The 18,692-nt window shown below is 29.7% G+C and overlaps 1 long non-coding RNA gene across 1 annotated transcript in view; it reads right to left on the bottom strand.

Annotated features, from left to right (window-relative positions):
* Positions 1-12,105: 12,105 nt before the first annotated feature.
* Positions 12,106-18,692, bottom strand: part of LOC113374599 — a 109,817-nt gene continuing 103,230 nt past the window's right edge. Inside the window, exon 3 of the long non-coding RNA XR_003367004.1 lies at positions 12,106-12,189. This is a non-coding gene — a long non-coding RNA (uncharacterized LOC113374599). The remainder of the gene's footprint in view (positions 12,190-18,692) is intronic.

Consider the following 18,692-nt stretch of genomic DNA (forward strand, 5'->3'; position numbering starts at 1 on the left):
TAGCAAGATTGCAAGACTGTAATATGACAATCTTACAACTAATATGAAATTAAGATACAGTTTGCACAAATATTGTAGGAGAAAGTTTACGCAATTTGATATAATTTTTAATAATTATTAAATATTTGTATTCCATGAAACTAATTATACTAATCACTAGTTCAAAATTATAAAATATATTATAAAAAAACGTTGATAATTTTTTCATTCTATCAAACGCATAACGACGTAAGATGCAAAGATTCCATTGAACGGAGACGAGCTACATCTGAATGTTTTTATACCAACAGCATTGACATTCAGTAATTAGTTTTCATAAACTCTCAGAGGCATTAAAACATTTAATTTACGACGTATTCGTATTGTCTTACTAACATCAATCACATGGCCGCGGCCCGAGTATAAGAACTTACAAGGTTTCCACACAAACGCGAGCTGTATGTGTTTTCATTTTCAATTCTATGTATCCAGTGTTAATAAAGCGAACGAATAATTCGGAAAATTTAGAAAAAATGTCAATAAATAAACTGGTATAAATTTTAACTTACCGTTGGGTAAATTATAGTAATTGCAAAAAAAATCTGAAGTTTGCGATCTGAAGAAAAGATTAGTTTCTAAGATAGGATGGTTTCAATTGTTTCAAAATTTGCACTTTTTACCAAATTGGAGTTTTTCAGTATTTTCAAAAAAATGATTTTGTTCAAAATATTCGATTATCAAAAAAAATTCAAGATCATTAACTTTCAAAGCAGTAATACTTCAATCTAACAAATTAATTATAGCAAAATAATGAGCTTCAATCTATAATTTTAACTGTTTCTACACCACTATATTAAAATTAATAAGTAATTAGTATAATTTATTTATTTTAATTGCATTAAATTAACAGTTTCTGATAAAATAAGAGTAAGAAATTTCTTATCTCATTAATAAATACTAAACTAAACAGAATTATTATGTTCCTTTACGAACAAATTTGATAAACCATGTTAAATACTGAAAAGCACAAGTCGAGGTGGAGTCGCTCGGTTTTTCGTTCCATCTTGAAATCCATTTTATTGTGAAGTTCACTTAACAACATAATAAGAACGCTACCAGTAATATTATAAAATTCAATGTTGCAATATTCATCTTAGATAGTTTTCCGACGAACCGTAAAAGTGAAAACAAACCATAATATTGCATTTTAATAATATGCGTCCAATTGTTTTTTTAATCAAAAAATTTATATTTAATTGATTTCATTAAATATTATACATAATGAGAAAAGTTAATTTATTTAAAAAAAACTGTTTATTCATTTAAATATAAATAATCATGTGAATTTTCAAGAAATGCACTAAAATTCGTTTTTTTCATAAATAATGGTCAACTTTCAAACCTAAAGTTATGTAAGTTTATGCACATGCATTCTGCAGTTTACGTATCAAACGTAGGCTTTTATAACATTATTTAGTGAATTTATAATTGCGACTTTTAATTTTGAGTCCACTAGTTTATCTTTTAAAACACAATGCCCATTCCAAAGCAGAAATAAAATATGAAACTATGATGCAACTAATTAATCTTGTTAATACAGTTTTTTCAAAGTTCATTTCGTTTCAGTAAATTAAAAAATATTTTAGCAATTAGTTTTATATACATTTCTTCAAATTATAAACATAGGTAAAAGTGAGGATATTTGATTTTTCCTCAGTCTCAAAATTTCTAGGCATCCAATTACAAAAAAAACTTAAACTGGGACAATCATATTCATTCCATACTTGTACCTAAGTTAACTAAAACCTGTTTCATGTTGAGAATTCTTAAATCAAAAGTTAGTTTAAATTGCCTTCTTTCAATTTATTATTCTAATTTCTATTCGTATCTCGCTTATGGAATACAATTCTGGGGATTCTCATCATCCTTAAAGGATATATTCAAAATACAGAAAAGAGCATTAAGAATAATTTTTTCCCTCAGTTCCTTATCCTCATGTAGGAATCTTTTCCGACAATATTCTCACTGTTCCCTGTATATTTTTGCTAATTACGTTGTCATTCATAAAGAATAATCCTGAACTCTTCAACCTATCCTCCATGTTAAATTCCTATTATAAAACAAGAAATTTGACTATAAAAGGACCAACTTTTAAACTGGAAACGTCTTTTAATACCATAGACGGAAGAGGAGTACAGCTTTTTAATCTACTCCCACTACATATTAGGAAACTGAATGATCGTCAATTTCATAATACTATTGTTAAACTTTTAAAAGCTCAAAGTTTCTACGATACTTCTGAGTTTGCCAATTTCGATATCAAACATTATTTTGATAATGAAATGCCTACTGTTACTAATTAATACTTTTTTTGCAACAGTTACAATTTTTTTCCCCTTTTCAATACCCTTTCTAATTTTTATTCTAAATTATTTTACCATTTTCCTACTTTAAGTATTTTATCATTACAATTATTTTCATATTGTATATTCTTTTTTGATACTGCTCTTAATTTTTATTCTCCAGATATGAGACAGACTCAAATAAAAATTGCATAACGGATATTTCAAGGATTTTTTTTTTACCATAAGAAGACTCTCAAGATCTACAACAATTAAACTATTTGAATTTTATTAAATTTTTTTTTCTTCTAGTTATTGTATTAGATATTACTAATGTTAGGCGTATTATTGTTTAATAGTTGTATTTTACTATACTTAATTCAATTAGGATAATTTATTTTCTGTAATTATTAAATTTATTCCTGTATCCGTAAATAAATATAAATATAAATATAAATATAAATATAAATATAAATATAAATATAAATATAAATATAAATATAAATATAAATATAAATATAAATATAAATATAAATATAAATATAAATATAAATATAAATATAAATATAAATATAAATATAAATATAAATATAAATATAAATATAAATATAAATATAAATATAAATATAAATATAAATATAAATATAAATATAAATATAAATATAAATATAAATATAAATATAAATAAATATTGAAAAGGAACCAAAAAAAAAATAATTACTAAATTAAAAGTAACAAATTAAATTTTTTTTAATATAATAATGAATAAATACATTAATAATAAATAAATAAATAAAATAGTAATAATAACTAGTTATATGTGGTATTTTGGCTTAAGACAATTTGTTGTTGTTTAAATAATTTATTTAAATTTTAGGAAATCAATATATAATTTTATGAGTGATTTATAAGTAAGCGGAGTTGCTTTAGAGCTGCTTTTTGAATTTGTAAAACCCATTTAGGATTTTTGGCTAAAAAACATTTCTGCTAATTCTGAAAAAAAAGCTCAACTGATTGCACCAATAAACTCCGGTTAGTTTATTGGTGCGAGTTGCTGTATGATGTTTTTCGTAGCTTTTAAATTTCTGAATCAGACGTTTTTGAAAAAAAAACACCGACGAAAAGTCAAAAATCGGCTCACATACACACATGCTTTTTCCAAATTTGGTCTCATTTGATTCAGAATTAAAACGTCAAGAAAACACAAAATTTGCAAATCCGATTTTCTCGCGAAAACAAACTTCTTCGGAAATTGATAGTATATAAATAAAAATATAAAATAACTAAGAATTTAACTTATTAATTAAATTAATTTAATTTAATAAATAAGAATTACTAATACAAATAGTTAAAAATAAGCATACTTGTCATATAATACAAAGGTTTAACAAATTTTCATGACTATTCGGATATTTGAATTTTGCTGTAATTTTTGAATCTAGTATACAGGCCAGCAACAAAATAATTGAAAGTATCGATCAAAATTCTAAACCAAAAAATTCAACTAAATTTCCGAACATATTTTTTACTACATATTTTCCAAATTTCAAGATGTGGTTTATTTGGCAATCAAAGCCGGCGGTACAAGAGGTGAAATGGTGGGAATATATAAACAGCGCGAATGCGGCGCTGCTGATAACCACCTTAATATCCTATTATTTGGTGCGGCGGGCAAGAAAATGGTTATCGGAGCGCCGTGCCCATGTAGCGGTCGCGGAGGGTGAAAACGCTGTGTTTCAAGTGCGAAGTACAAAATCGCACCATCCACAAAGACTATCTACTGTCAATGGCAACACTCGCATGGAGGATACTATTCCTGAAGAAACGACGGATTCCGAGACAGAAATAGATGAAGCCACAACCTCCGTGTCACCCGAGAAGTATACCATTGCTCGAAGAGCAACGGGTTACTAACGATCTTTATTCAGTGAGTATTCTGTATTAGTTATTCATTTAACTATCTACGATCATATGAATATAATCGGGATCAATTTTAAATCTAAAAAAATTTTTAAATAAAAGGCATAGGTCGTCGCTATTGGGAGATAAACGACCATGTATCAATATTCATAACCATAATATTTTTTCCTTTGATGCTTTTTTGGTTTTAAGTTCTTTTATTCAGTTTAATACCACAATATATTTTTAAAGTACATGTCATTTAATTTCTTTTATAAAAGGTGTCGTTAGTTTTAGTTAGATTCAACGGTTTTATTTACCTGTACAAAAGCTTTAAGTTTGGTAGGGTAAAAACGATCAACCAAGTCCCAGCAATTTGATAATAGCATAAGTATAAATTATAAGAAAGTAGTAAATAAAATAGTAGATTAAGCTGACAACTCCATTTTACAAGAGATAATATAAAGTTATAGTTATTCCTTCTCTGTCGATAAATATTTCTCACAACATATCAAATTAAGTTTATATACTCTATTATGTCCTCGTAAATTTTTTATTTCGCATTGGTTAAACAATTTTTAGCTTTAAACGTAATATCCCTTAAAATTTGAAAAAATACAACGCATCAGTTTGCCTGATAGCAGCCAAGGGGTAACATGGAACATGTGGCAAATTTTATTTATTTAAATATTTCTATATTAATTAAAAATTTTACTCAACACAGTTCAATAGATGTTTGAGTGATGAACCCCTGTACCCAGCCCTAATCTAGTTTCTAAGAGAATACAAAAATAAGATTTTTGTGCATCGTTTTTTCTTTTAACACTAAACCTACCAACAGTTCATGTATACCCATACATAATACCGCGCGGGGTCAAATTGACCTACAATCTAAATCTACAAAAAAGTTATCTATTTTATTATTCAATTCAGATGATAATTGGTCCATTGTTTAATGCATATGAAATAAAAAAAATCGATAAATTTTGATCTAAAATTATTTTTATATAATCTCAAAAAGAAAAAAGAAAAACAAATAAAATTAAATATTTCTAGAGAATGTCGTCATATGCATACGTTATATACTTTTTTCGGCTTTCTCACATTGTTTACCAATTATTTTAGTCTGGATAGTACATTTGACGCAAATGTATTTGTTGATTCGTAACTTTTGCCAAATTTTATTTGGCAAGTTTTTCGTTCACACGAAGCCAGACAGTGGATATGAACAGTGTAGATAAAAACTAGATTTTCTTGAGATTTTGAATATGAATCGTCAAGTTGAAAGTAAAACTATTACAAAACTTCAAGTCTAGAAATACATTTACGCGCCGTTTTTCTGTACACAATTTACGGATTTATGCAGCTAGGTTCAAAATGTTGAAAAGACGCCACCAACAAATTTTCGACTTCATGTTACATTTCTTAGGCGTCTGGTCTGCCACATTTTTACCAAACAATTTTGTAATACAAAATTTAATAGTTTTTGGTACACTTCTGTTTCTACTATTTCTATTGGATAACAAATATCCAATCAACAAAATATCTAATTAAAAAAAATAACTGTCTTTCTTTTGTTCATTTCCCAAATATTGAAATCTATTTATTATATATTTATTATTGACTTTACACAACATCCAAAACTTTATTCTAAAGCCTGGTTTATTTGGTATATTATGTAATAATCTGGACCTACATTTCGACTGAAACAACTTCCCAAATAACATTATTTTGCACCGGTCAAATTAACCGACAGCGGTAGTTTGGCCACAAAACATTTTTTTCTTGGAAAATAGAAAAAAATAATTAAATCTAAATAAAGAGTGAACAAAATATTATATGTGAATTCTAAAAATTGTCATCTAGTTTGATAATGGCAATTTACTGTTTAAAGATGTCTTAGTTATACACAAAGTTTGAAACGGTCAATTTAACCGGTAGGTTTAGTGTTAATGCGTCAGTGCAGTATTTCAAGATGGCGTATTTTTTTAATTCAATAAGATTTTGTAATATTTTGTACACTAGGTATTCAATACTGTACAAAACAAATAAAACTAGCTGTAAGTGGAATTCTGTCTTAAGGCAATTAAGGCATCGTGCCTTAAGGCAAATTGCTGGAACTTCCCGTACCAAAAATTATTATTTTTTTAAAAACGATTGACATTTTTAAAACAAATTTACTTCGAAAAAATAAGATTTTTGAGAAACTATAAATTAAACAAAAAATTACTCTTTTTTGAAAAAAAATTTTTTTCAAAAAAAAATCTAATTTTTTTTTTTTTTTTTAAATTTTTTTTGGAAAAAATAATGTTTTCTTTATTTTGGCATATTTTGGAAGATCTTTTCTCAAAGCAATCGTACTGCTTTAACTGCATAGAGACAAAATGTCAAAGCGCGTAAGCGCCGCGTCGCCGTCTAACGAATAAATATTGGTACGGAACCCATAGGAATGCAAACAAAATTTATACTTATTGTTAAAATCTCTATAAAATATCTGATAATTTGATGTGCATATGTCTAACGATCATTTTTGACCGCCAAATGGCATTTTTTTTTACTTTTTTCGTTAGATCTTCGAAACCGCTAGACCTGCCCTCATGAAAATTTGATCAATTCTTCATCTTGTCAATACAAGTCAAATGTTTTTTGAATTATTAAAATCGGACGCTCCGTTCTCTTAAAAACTGAGTTACCGTTTTCGGCACTTTTTGCCCCGTATCTTTGGAACGGCTGGACCTGCCTTCGCCAAAAACTAATCAGCACGTCTCCTTATCAATACGAATCGAATGTTTTTTGAATTATTCAAATCGGTTGACCCGTGTTCTCGAAATCGTCGACGAAAATTTGTATCCGCACATACATACACACACGTACATACATACATACATACACACACACATACACACACACACACACACATACATCCATTTTTTCTAAGGTATGCCAAAATGTTAAGAAACCTCTGAAACGTAAAGATATATAAAAATTTTCATTTTCGATTTTTTTGCGATTACTATAACTTACCCTACGAAGTTAATTAGCATTATGAAGATGTGGAAATGGTTAATGAATTTTAGAGATTCTACATGCAATTGCATAGGGTTTAAATTTAGGTTTGAATAGTTGAGTATGCTACTATCTTATGAGCGGTTTAAAAATCAGCTTTAAATTATTTATCCATATTATTGTTTTTCATAGTTATGTCACGCGGAGAAGTCTGGTCTGGGAAGTCATGCTGCAAATTGGCAAGGGCACCATTAAGTCGTCATGCTTGCAACACCGATTTTTCAAATGATGACTTGAGAACATTATGTAGGCGGAATGGGAAACAAACGCTTTTCCACTGCGTCGAACGCCATGCGCTGGGTTTTCCATGTTGTGACAAGGCATTGCTTTCTAGCACATAGTATTTGGTAGATATATTTTAATATAAATTAATTATGTAGCAGCATATTAATAGAAACATCCTAATATTATTAGCTTTATATGGCTATATTTCTTGCAATATTTCCTCAAAACGTCTACTTATAATGAGATATTGAGTAAGATGATGATTTTATAATAAAAACACATTGGTCGACAGTACCCATTTTTATGTCAAGCAGTTGTGACAACGGTTTTTACTTGGAAATGTAGATAACAATATGATTCCAAGTATATAAAATAGCCTTTGTACGGCATTGCTGCATCAATAAATATTCGCCCTGTTACTGAAATTGTAATAATAATTCATCATACAGATGGGCTGCCATCTATAGAACTGACTATACTAGTATTAAGTTGAATCAGCACAACAGCTTATAGAACTCGGAAGTTCTGATTGCTGTTCAAAAATAATGAAAAAAATTATTATAGCATCTCCAGTAGGGTGCTTACATTTATACTTGTTTATATAAAGGTGTTCATACCCTTATCGTTTAGATAACGGCTTAATAACTTAGAAGTTTATCAAGTTGTAGAAATAAACGACTTCATTCTTTATTCGTTAGTTCCTATTCCATGCAACTGATAAATAAACAAACAATTTTCTTGAAGAATCTATTAAAAAAATAATCTATAGAATATGTGGAAGAGTTATAGGTATTACATATTTGTATATATGTAAGTCTTCAAAAAATTAGCTTATAAACTTGTAAACTATGGTTGGATATTTTTCACATTTAAGAATAATTTTTGGGAGAGTTATCAAATCTATATTATCATTAATTTATCAAAATTATATTATCAAATTATTAACTATTACGTAGATAGCTTTAAATTAAAATAATAAAAGTTGCCTATGAATTAACTTTGCAATATTTGTCGAATTCAAGGTGCGGTATTTTTTATTTATTTATAATAATACCTAAAGCCATCTGGAATATGATGTATAATGTAAGGCAATATTATATAAATTTCGATGTTGTATAAAGTTAATAGTCAACAGTTTTCTGTATACAGTAATAGTAGTAGTAGTTACTTTATTAATATAATTATTTTCAAAATACAATGTATTCGAGATAAAAATTCTGTTGCAGGCTTGTCGCGTCGCTTCTGCCTCTTTCGAGAACAGTCAATGGGTGCAGGCCTGCATACGCAACCAGACCAGACCAAGCTCACCCCAACTGGTGATCTACTTAAATGCCATAAAATACCATATTCGGCAAAAGTAAAGAAAAAAAAATTGTACCATTTCCGGTAGAGTACCCTTATCGTCAAATGTGATGTAGATTAGATAAATTTCGATATTGTATAAAGTTAATAGTTAACAGTTTTCTGTATATTGTAGTAGTAGTAGTAGTTACTTTATTAATGTAATTTTTTTCAAAGTATAATGTATTCGAGATAAAATTTATGTTGCAGGCTTGTCGCGTCGTTTCTGCCTCTTTCGAGAACAGTCAATGGGTGCAGCAGGCCTGCATACACAACCAGACCAGACCAAGCTCAACCCACCTGGTTATCTACTTAAATGCTATAAAATATCCTTTATACGGCAAAAGTAAAGAAAAAAAAACGTACCATTTTCGGTAGAGTACCCTTATCATCGAATGTGATGTAGATTAGATAAATTTCGATATTGTATAAAGTTAATAGTCAACAGTTTTCTGTTTATAGTAGTAGTAGTAGTAGTTACTTTATTAATGTAATTATTCCCAAAGTACAATGTATTCGAGATAAAATTTCTTTTGCAGGCTTGTCGTGTCGCTTCTGCCTCTTTCGAGAACAGTCAATGGGTGCAGGCCTGCATACGTAACCAGACCAGACCAAGCTCACCCCAACTGGTGACCTACTTAAATGCCATAAAATATCATATGCGGCAAAAGTAAAGAAAAAAAAATTGTACCATTTTCGGTAAAGTGCTCTTATCGTCAAATGTGATGTAGATTAGATAAATTTCGATATTGCATAAAGTTAATAATCAACAGTTTTCTCTATATAGTACTAGTAGTAGTTACTTTATTAATGTAATTATTTCCAAAGTATAATATATTCGAGATAAAATTTCTGTTGCAGGCTTGTCGCGTCGTTTCTGCCTCTTTCGAGAACAGTCAATGGGTGCAGCAGGCCTCAATACACAACCAGACCAGACCAAGCTCAACCCACCTGGTTATCTACTTAAATGCTATAAAATATCCTCTACACGGCAAAAGTAAAGAAAAAAAAACGTACCATTTTCGGTAGAGTACCCTTATCATCGAATGTGATGTAGATTAGATAAATTTCGATATTGCATAAAGTTAATAGTCAACAGTTTTCTGTATATAGTAGTAGTAGTTGTAGTTACTTTATTAATATAATTATTTTCAAAGTACAATGTATTCGAGATAAAAATTCTGTTGCAGGCTTGTCGCGTCGTTTCTGCCTCTTTCGAGAACAGTCAATGGGTGCAGGCCTGCATACGCAACCAGACCAGACCAAGCTCACCCCAACTGGTGATCTACTTAAATGCCATAAAATATCATATACGGCAAAAGTAAAGAAAAAAAAATTGTACCATTTCCGGTAGAGTACCCTTATCGTCAAATGTGATGTTGATTAGATGAATTTCGATATTGCATAAAGTTAATAGTCAACAGTTTTCTCTATATAGTAGTAGTAGCAGTTACTTCATTAATGTAATTATTTTCAAAGTATAATATATTCGAGATAAAATTTCTGTTGCAGGCTTATCGCGTCACTTCTGCCTTTTTCGAGAACAGTCAACGGGTGCAGACTTGCATAAGCAACCAGACCAGACCAAGCTCACCCCACCTGGTTATCTACTTTTACCATTTTCGGTAGAGTACCCTTATAGTCAAATGTGATGTAGATTAGATAAATTTCGATGTTGTATAAAGTTAATAGTCAACAGTTTTCTGTATATAGTAGTAATAGCAGTTACTTTATTAATGCAATTACTTCCAAAGTACAATGTATCTGAGATAAAAATACTGTTGCAGGCTTGTCGCATTGCTTCTGCCTATGTCGAAAACACCAGACCAGACCAAGCTCACTCCTAAGTGTTAGTGTTAAATTCATAAAAATTAAATGGTAATTGTATATAAAGTGAAATTTTTACAAGAAATTTCGATTTTGTTTAATAATTCCATGTCCGATGTTTTTTAGTTTATTTTCGAACGTTATGAGTGTATAATTTTGAACACTTGGTTTTGTGATTATAATAATTATGTAGTACACCTTGAATTGTGACTTATAGATAAATCTGTAAAGCTTTGTGAACTCTTATAGAATGATTACTAGTTGCTAATACTTTTATCTAATAATAATATTATTAACAGATATTTTGAAGTATTTATTGAAAGATATTTAATTTTAGGTGTTTTTGTCTCAGTGTCAATAAAACTGGTAACTAACTCATGTTGCTGAAACTTCCTGTACCGTAATTTGATTTTTTTTGAAAAAGATATTTATTATATTTCATTTTTATTTTGAAAATTAGTACTTTATTTCAAACCAGTCGCACTGCGTAGTTTATACAAACATTAAAAATTATACGTTAAACATTATAAATCTTGATACTGTAACCGTACCTGTAAACAAAATTTGTATTTATTATTAAAATCCCTGTAAAATATCTAACAATTTGACATATGTCTCATGATCATTTTGACTGCCACAAATGGCATTTTTTTGCTTTTTTCGCTGAACCTACCCTTCCCAAAAATTTGATCAGTTTTTCATTTTGCTAATACAAGTAATTTTTTTTTCAATTTTTGAAATTAGACGCTCCTTTCTCTCAAAAACAGAAATGGGGCAAAAAGTGCCCCAAAATAATAAATTATTTTTATTTTTCGCGATTACTTCAACTCACCCTAGGGCAAGTTAATAAGATAAAAATACAAATGTGTTTCATCACAACATTAAAATGATTATATTTCTATTGCATTGTATTATAATTTATAATTTTAATACATTTCTTTTCGTCTTAAACTATTAATTTAACTTGACGTATAAACTTTACTTTCAGGAAACAGTCGGCATATCTGAAATGATTCAGAAAATATATATTATATACAATTTAAAATATTTAATTTACAAAATATTATTGTCTATTTCAACATCATAGTAATAAGTAACTACATATGATACGTATTAAGGTAATTACGTGTGAAGTGTTTTCCGATGAATTTGATCCATGCATATATATGCTGTGTCTAAGTCATTTAATAACTAATTTTGCTATCGTAAAGCTAATATTTGCATGCACTGGTTAATATTTCGCTATTATCTAATGCAATGTTTTGAACTATACTCAATGACAATTAGTGAGATTTTTCTGAATTTCACTTTCATTTAAACAATACCTTATTAATACCTTTTTATTTATTTTTTCAACGACTATTTATGTATTATTTTCATTGTTACCTAATTACCATTCGGTCATTTAATATAGCTGTGAAAATTGGGCCTGTTGATGTACAAGTTGAAATGATCACTATCCTGCTGAGCATTGATGGTCGGGGTGGAGTCGTTCGGTTTTTCGTTCCATCTTTTAATCCATTTTATTGTGAAGTTCACCAAAAAACATAATAAAAACGATAGCAGTATTATTATAAAACCGCTTTCAATGCAATAATCGTCCCAGACAGTTTTCCGATGAACCGTAAAAGTGGAATCAAACCACATGGTTTGGATGAAATTTTGAATTTTAAAAAGATGCGTCCAATTGTTTTTCTTACATACTAGATTATATGCTACAATTTGACGTGTTCAAAAATATATTTGAACTAGCTGTAAGTGGAATTCTGTCTTGAGGCAATTATGGCATCGTGCTTCAAGGCAAATTGCTGGAACTTCCCGCACCGTAACGAAATGTTCGAGGAATACTGAATGTTTTCAAATGTAACATTGTGTAATATTTATAAGAATTATATAAACTGAATTGCAGAGTTGAAATTATTTCTAAAGTATATTAGAACTATAGTCAGAATTAAAAATAAAATCTGAAATATTTTCGATAAACAAAATACTAAAAAAAAAAAAAAAAAAATTGGAACAAAATTTTTTTTTTCAAAATCAATTATTTTGTTAAGACAAGCAGAAAGTTCTTTGAATTATTTAAATCGGACGCTTAGTTCTCTCAAAAACTGCCATTTTTTACATATTTAGCTCCGTATCTTCAAAATGGCTGGGCCTGCCTTTGCCAAAAACTAATAAACACTTCTCCCAATCATTACTAATTGAATGTTTTTTAGATCATTCAAATCGGATACTGCGTTCGCTCAAAAATTCGATTTCTATTTTCTGCACTCTTTGCTCCGTATCTCCGAAACGGCTGGACCTGCGTTTGCCAAAAACTAATCAGCTCTTTTCCCAATCAATAGGAATCGAATGTTTTTTGGACCATTCAAATCGGTTGATCCGTGCGCCCTAAAACGTGACTGGAAATTTGTATCCACACATACATACACACACACACACACACACACACACACATCCATTTTTTCTGAGGTATGCCAAAACGTTCAGAAACCTTCAAAACGTCGAGAAATGTAAAAATTTTCAATTCCGATTTTCGGCCCATTACAATAACTTACCCTACGGGAAGTTAATAAACAGTTTTTTTTAAATAAATTATTTTTTTAAATATTATACATATTCAAAAAATTTGAAAAAAAAACTTTATTTATAATAATAATCTTGTAAATTTGTAATGTTTGCACTAAAATTTATTTTTTCATAAATAATAAATAGTCAACTCTGCAGTCCACCTATCATTTTTTTTATATATTTTGAAGGCTTTTAAAATATTATTTTGTAAACTTACAATTGTGACTTTTAATTTTAAGTCTACTGATTTATAATTAAAACACAATGTCCATTAGTTTAGAAGAAAATCCGTCACTCAAGCAGCAATAAAATATGAAACTATGATATGTTTTGTGTATTACTTGTATAACTTTCACAAAGTTTGTTTTATATTGAGAAATATTTTATATAGTAATTATTATAGATTTTTTTCTAATTATAAACAATCAAATCATAATCAATAAGTTAAAATCGAGTTCAATACATTATCAAATTAATATTATGCCAATTTCGAAAATACGCTTTAGTAACTTTATATTAAACAAATTTTATTTCCACAACACCAATGCAAGTGGAACATCTAACGATAGAACTGCTATAATAATCAAAAACATCATTAAGCACTACCAAACCGATAATATTTGTCAGCAAATATTTTAATAAGCAACTTTCTTCAATGGCCAACCCAGAAATTAACTATATTTGCATTTTAGTATGCACCAAAGCACAAAATTACTTGTGTACAGCACCAACTTTAAGAAGATATCTGTCAAAGTTTGATGATAATCCGACGATTAGTTCATAAGTTACAGTTGTTCGAGTGAAGCTACTTTTGATTTGCTCGAAACCATGAACTGAAAGCAATTTCGTGAGTTAATTTATCATTGCTTTTTGATGGGTTGAAACACCATTGCTACCACAGTATTGCTTGATAAGTGGTATATGGATTGCGCCAAATCGAGGCAATCGGCGGAGAAATGGTTTGCCGGTTTTAATCGTGACCATACAGACACTGACGATACTAATCGCTTTGAAAGGCCAATTTAGGTAGTTACACTAAAAGCCACTACCGAAACGTTTTGGAAAACCGAAAAGTAAAATTACCTGAGATAGCAGGATCGCGAATATTTGAATAAGAAAAGGCTCTGTACTAAATCGGTGCCGCGCGGACTCGCATTTGATCATAAAACTGAATTTTTACTTCAATATGTAACCATGGATGTGACCTGGAGACACATTTACACTTAAATTAAAATTACACTTGAATAGACAGTCAGCCGAGTGGACTAGACACGATGAGAAGAAATGCAAAAGATCAGCTGGTAAAGTTATGGCGTCAGTTTTTGAGATTTTCAAGTAATGATCTTTATCAACTATCTTGAGAAAACCCAGACAATCAACAGTGGCTATTGTGTAACGTTATTGGAGCATTTGAATATCAAAATTGCAAAAGAGCCTCATTGAAAAAGAAAACCGTACTGCGTCACCAGGTCAACGCGCCAAGTCACAAATCCGTGAAAACAGTTGCAGAAAAAACATGAACTGCGCTCCAATTAGCTTTTCCACTCACTATATTCTTTAGATCAGCGATCATATCCTGTTCTTAGATCACAAAAGAATGCTCGCTGAAAAGATATTTTTGCCAAACGATGAGTCGAATTTTGTGGCAAAGTACAAGTCGTACTACAGAAATCGTTTCAAAAAGTTTGAATTTTGCTAAAAAAATGCTAAAAAAATGCCAAAAAATAGGTTTTTCTAAGTTTTGACCATTCACCGATAAATTAGTCACTTATAGCACAACAACTTTAAGAGATAAAAACAATTTTATAAACAATAACCAATAAACATGCAAATTAATATTAGTATTTGATACATGAAATTCCTATTTTTAAGACTTATTTGAAAAATGATTTTGACTTGGTGACTGGTGTCACATCCCATTCTATGCAGTTATATGCAAAGCAGCCAAAAACGCTTCAACAAATTATCAAAAAAACTTCTTACTCATAAAAATCAGTAAGAAAGAGGTGGCAAGAAACCAGATTTCCTCAAGAAAAATCACAATTTAATAAAATGTAAATATTCCTCCAACTTATAATACTTGGACATAAAGCGATTCCGAAAGTTTGAAAAAAATTGCTTCAAATGAGAAGAAAAAATTATTTTGGATTTTTTAAAAGAGATCCAGGACAAAGTATTTTGTCTAGTATTGATAGAATCGGCGCAAAAAGTCTTGCCAAAATGCAGCATTTTAACAGACAACTTATATAAAACTTAAGGGGGTATTCTAGCGTAGTGTCGTAAAAGAAAGCAATGAATGTTTTGACTATCCATTTTTTTACCACTTGTTTATTAATATTATTAAAATACGAAACAAAAATTAAAAAATAAAAAAGGTGAAAATTGTAAAAACTGGAAGCTGATGAAGTGGGTGGTCTCAAAAAATTGACATGATTTGATTGGCATGACAGTCTTGACATGATTTCAGCCCTCCTAGCCATCGGAAATGTAAAAAAATAAAGATTATTAATCTACAATGATGTCGCAATCGCTCGAACTAGCGATGAGTAAAAAAAATTTTTTTTACAAATTGGCGACAAATTAAATAATTTGTCAAAATTGAATAATAAATAATTTGAAATTTAATAGTAAAAATTGGAATTTGGGGATAATCCTAGTTTGGGCTATAAACAAGATTCTCTGAACATTTCAAGTCAATCGGTTGATTAAAACTCAAGAAATCGTGTCAAAAACGCATTTGAAGTTTTGCGTGAAGCCAAACCAGTATGGAGACCAAGTCAGTAAAATGCCTATATCTCCAAAAATAATTCAAATTTTCAAAAACCTTCTCGTACCCATATTCTTAGATAGTTCAACTTTGAAAACATGAAATAAAAAAAAACGATTTTTTTGAATTTCTACACTAGAATACCCCCTTTATTCTTATTATTTAGTTTATTACTAAATATGCCGTGGACTCCCAAATTTAGCTTTCGCTCTCGTAGACCCCTGGGGGTCCATGTGGACCACTTTGGAAATCACTGCTTTGGAGCATCATAACGTGATACATGCCTGACACATACCCCAAGTATTTTCTAGATGCATATTTTGATATTTCATAAATGTTCAGAAACTTTGTGGCCACATAATGATTCATTAAAATCGTCGAAAAACTTTTTATTAACAATCATTTACGAAGAAACCTGGCCGATATTTTTCAAAAACTAATCAGTACGATTTCCAAATGATATATTTGGAATAGTTTTTCAAACTTTTCTGGTAATTCTCAAAAAAGCCTCAGCCGATCGTATCAAAAATCTTTTAAAAAGGTTTAGCTATTCTTAAGAAAAGGTCGACAAAAATCAAAAATCGACTCACATACACATAAATATACACACGTACTTTTTCCTAATTTGGTCTAATTCGATTCAGGTCAAAATCGATTCAGGTCTAATTTTTTAAAACGCCTAGAAAACATAAAATTAGCAAAACGGATTTTCTCGCGAAAATATAAACTACTCCTGCGGACAGTTAATAATAACTTAATAAATACATTAAATAATAATAAATTAGAATTAGTAATACAATTAACTAAAAATAAACATACACACTTGTCATACGATTTTTTGAACAAATTTTCATGGCTATTAGGATATTTGAATTATGCTGTAATTTTCAAATCTAGTATACGCGCCAACAATAAAAATAGTTGAAAGTAACGCACAAAATTCTAAAGTTTCCAAATTTACTCAAGTACAAATATCACAAAATTTTCTAGTTTTTCTTAATACAAAATGGGTTTTTTTTGGGCCAATTCCTTGAAGCCGCCAGCACCTGAGGTTTCGTGGACGCAACACATTACCACCGCGAATGCGGCACTGCTGATTGTAACCTTTGTATCGTGCTGCTTAATACGTCGGGCGAGAAAATGGTTACAAAATCGTCGAGCCCATGTTGCTGCCGTGCAGGGTGCTCAACGAGCAATGAATCACTGAGATTCAGCTCTATTTAGTGAGTATTCTGTATTAATATTACCTATAACTATCTATGATTATCTTGGCTCAATTTTGAAACTTAATTGAACTCCAATCATTCGATTTATATTAACCCTCCGTCGGTCGGATATTTATTCACCTTCGAACGGTCGGAGTGGTCTGGCTGGACCACTATTTATTTTACATGCATTTATATGGGGTTAACAAAAATCAATTGTAACAAAAAAAAAAAATTATATGGGGTAAATGAGTTTTTGGCGCCTTATATATTAATGATTATTAGTAGTAAATATTTATAGTTTTAATTTTTTTTTTACCGTCTTTTGCATGTGTTGAGCTTGCTTATAATAAAAAAAATTATATATTATATTATATTAAAAAAATCAAGGAATATAAAAAAATCGTTGCAATTTTTTGTTAATTTTTCTGTTTTATATCAATGAAAAACAATATTTATTCTTTTTCGGCTTCTTCGAAATGAATTTGAAATTCAAATGAAAACGAAATGAGGTGCGTGCCTTTGAAATGATCTGTAAAATTTTAAGTTGAAAATATAATTTCACTACAGGTTTGCAAAAAAAAATTTCGAACGCAGTACGGGTAGAAAAATTGTTGATTACCAGCAAATACCAGAAAAAAACAAAATACTGGTTTACATATATCAAAAAGCGTATATTTCATACAAAATGTATGGGTCTAGACAGACCACTCCGACCGTTCGAAGTATAAAAAAGTTAATATCCTTATAATTATCCCTCTGTATATTTTTAGTCCTGATTTTTTCCTTGATCGACAGTCAATTCGATAGGATTACTAGAAGTATTTTTTTTAAATTGAAGTCGAAAAAAGTCTGGGCAGACCACTCCGACCGACGGAGGGTTAACATAATATAGTTTCTATATCATTGTACAAAATGCTTGAATTTATGAAAAAGTTTTTGACGTATGGTTTTTACTTTATATTCAAAAACATTAGTTTTCTCATGTTTTTTAGTTCTATATGATTTATATTGCTATACTGGCTTAGTTAATGTAGTCTCAATCATAATGTAATTTGAAGTATTTAATAGAACATTCGATACCAAATGCATACTGGTATGAACTAAATAAAATACTGTAAACTTAATTTCAGGCGATGACGAGCTGAACATTCGAACTGGCATTGATATACGAGAGCCGGTCACTTAGTACTTAGGCTACCAATGAAAAAAGAAAAATATTTAAAAAGTGGCAATTTATTTTACATAATTTCAAGCTCTATACATTTGACCCAGTGATACTCCAACATTTTCAACGCCTAAAAAATACGTTTTCTCGAGGTTTGCAGCTAGCGGCGATGAACTTTTCATTACACTTTCGCAGGTTTGCAAACACAGAGTAATTACAGAGGACCAAACCTGAAAAGTGAGGCAGATGAGGCACTAATTCGTAGCGAAATTTGGCCATGGTAAAAGCGGTGGTGTAAGCCG

This window comes from Ctenocephalides felis, unplaced genomic scaffold (assembly GCF_003426905.1).
Source record: "Ctenocephalides felis isolate EL2017-DRISC unplaced genomic scaffold, ASM342690v1 CF-g0.4_SCAFFOLD_01886, whole genome shotgun sequence".
NCBI lineage: Eukaryota > Metazoa > Arthropoda > Insecta > Siphonaptera > Pulicidae > Ctenocephalides > Ctenocephalides felis.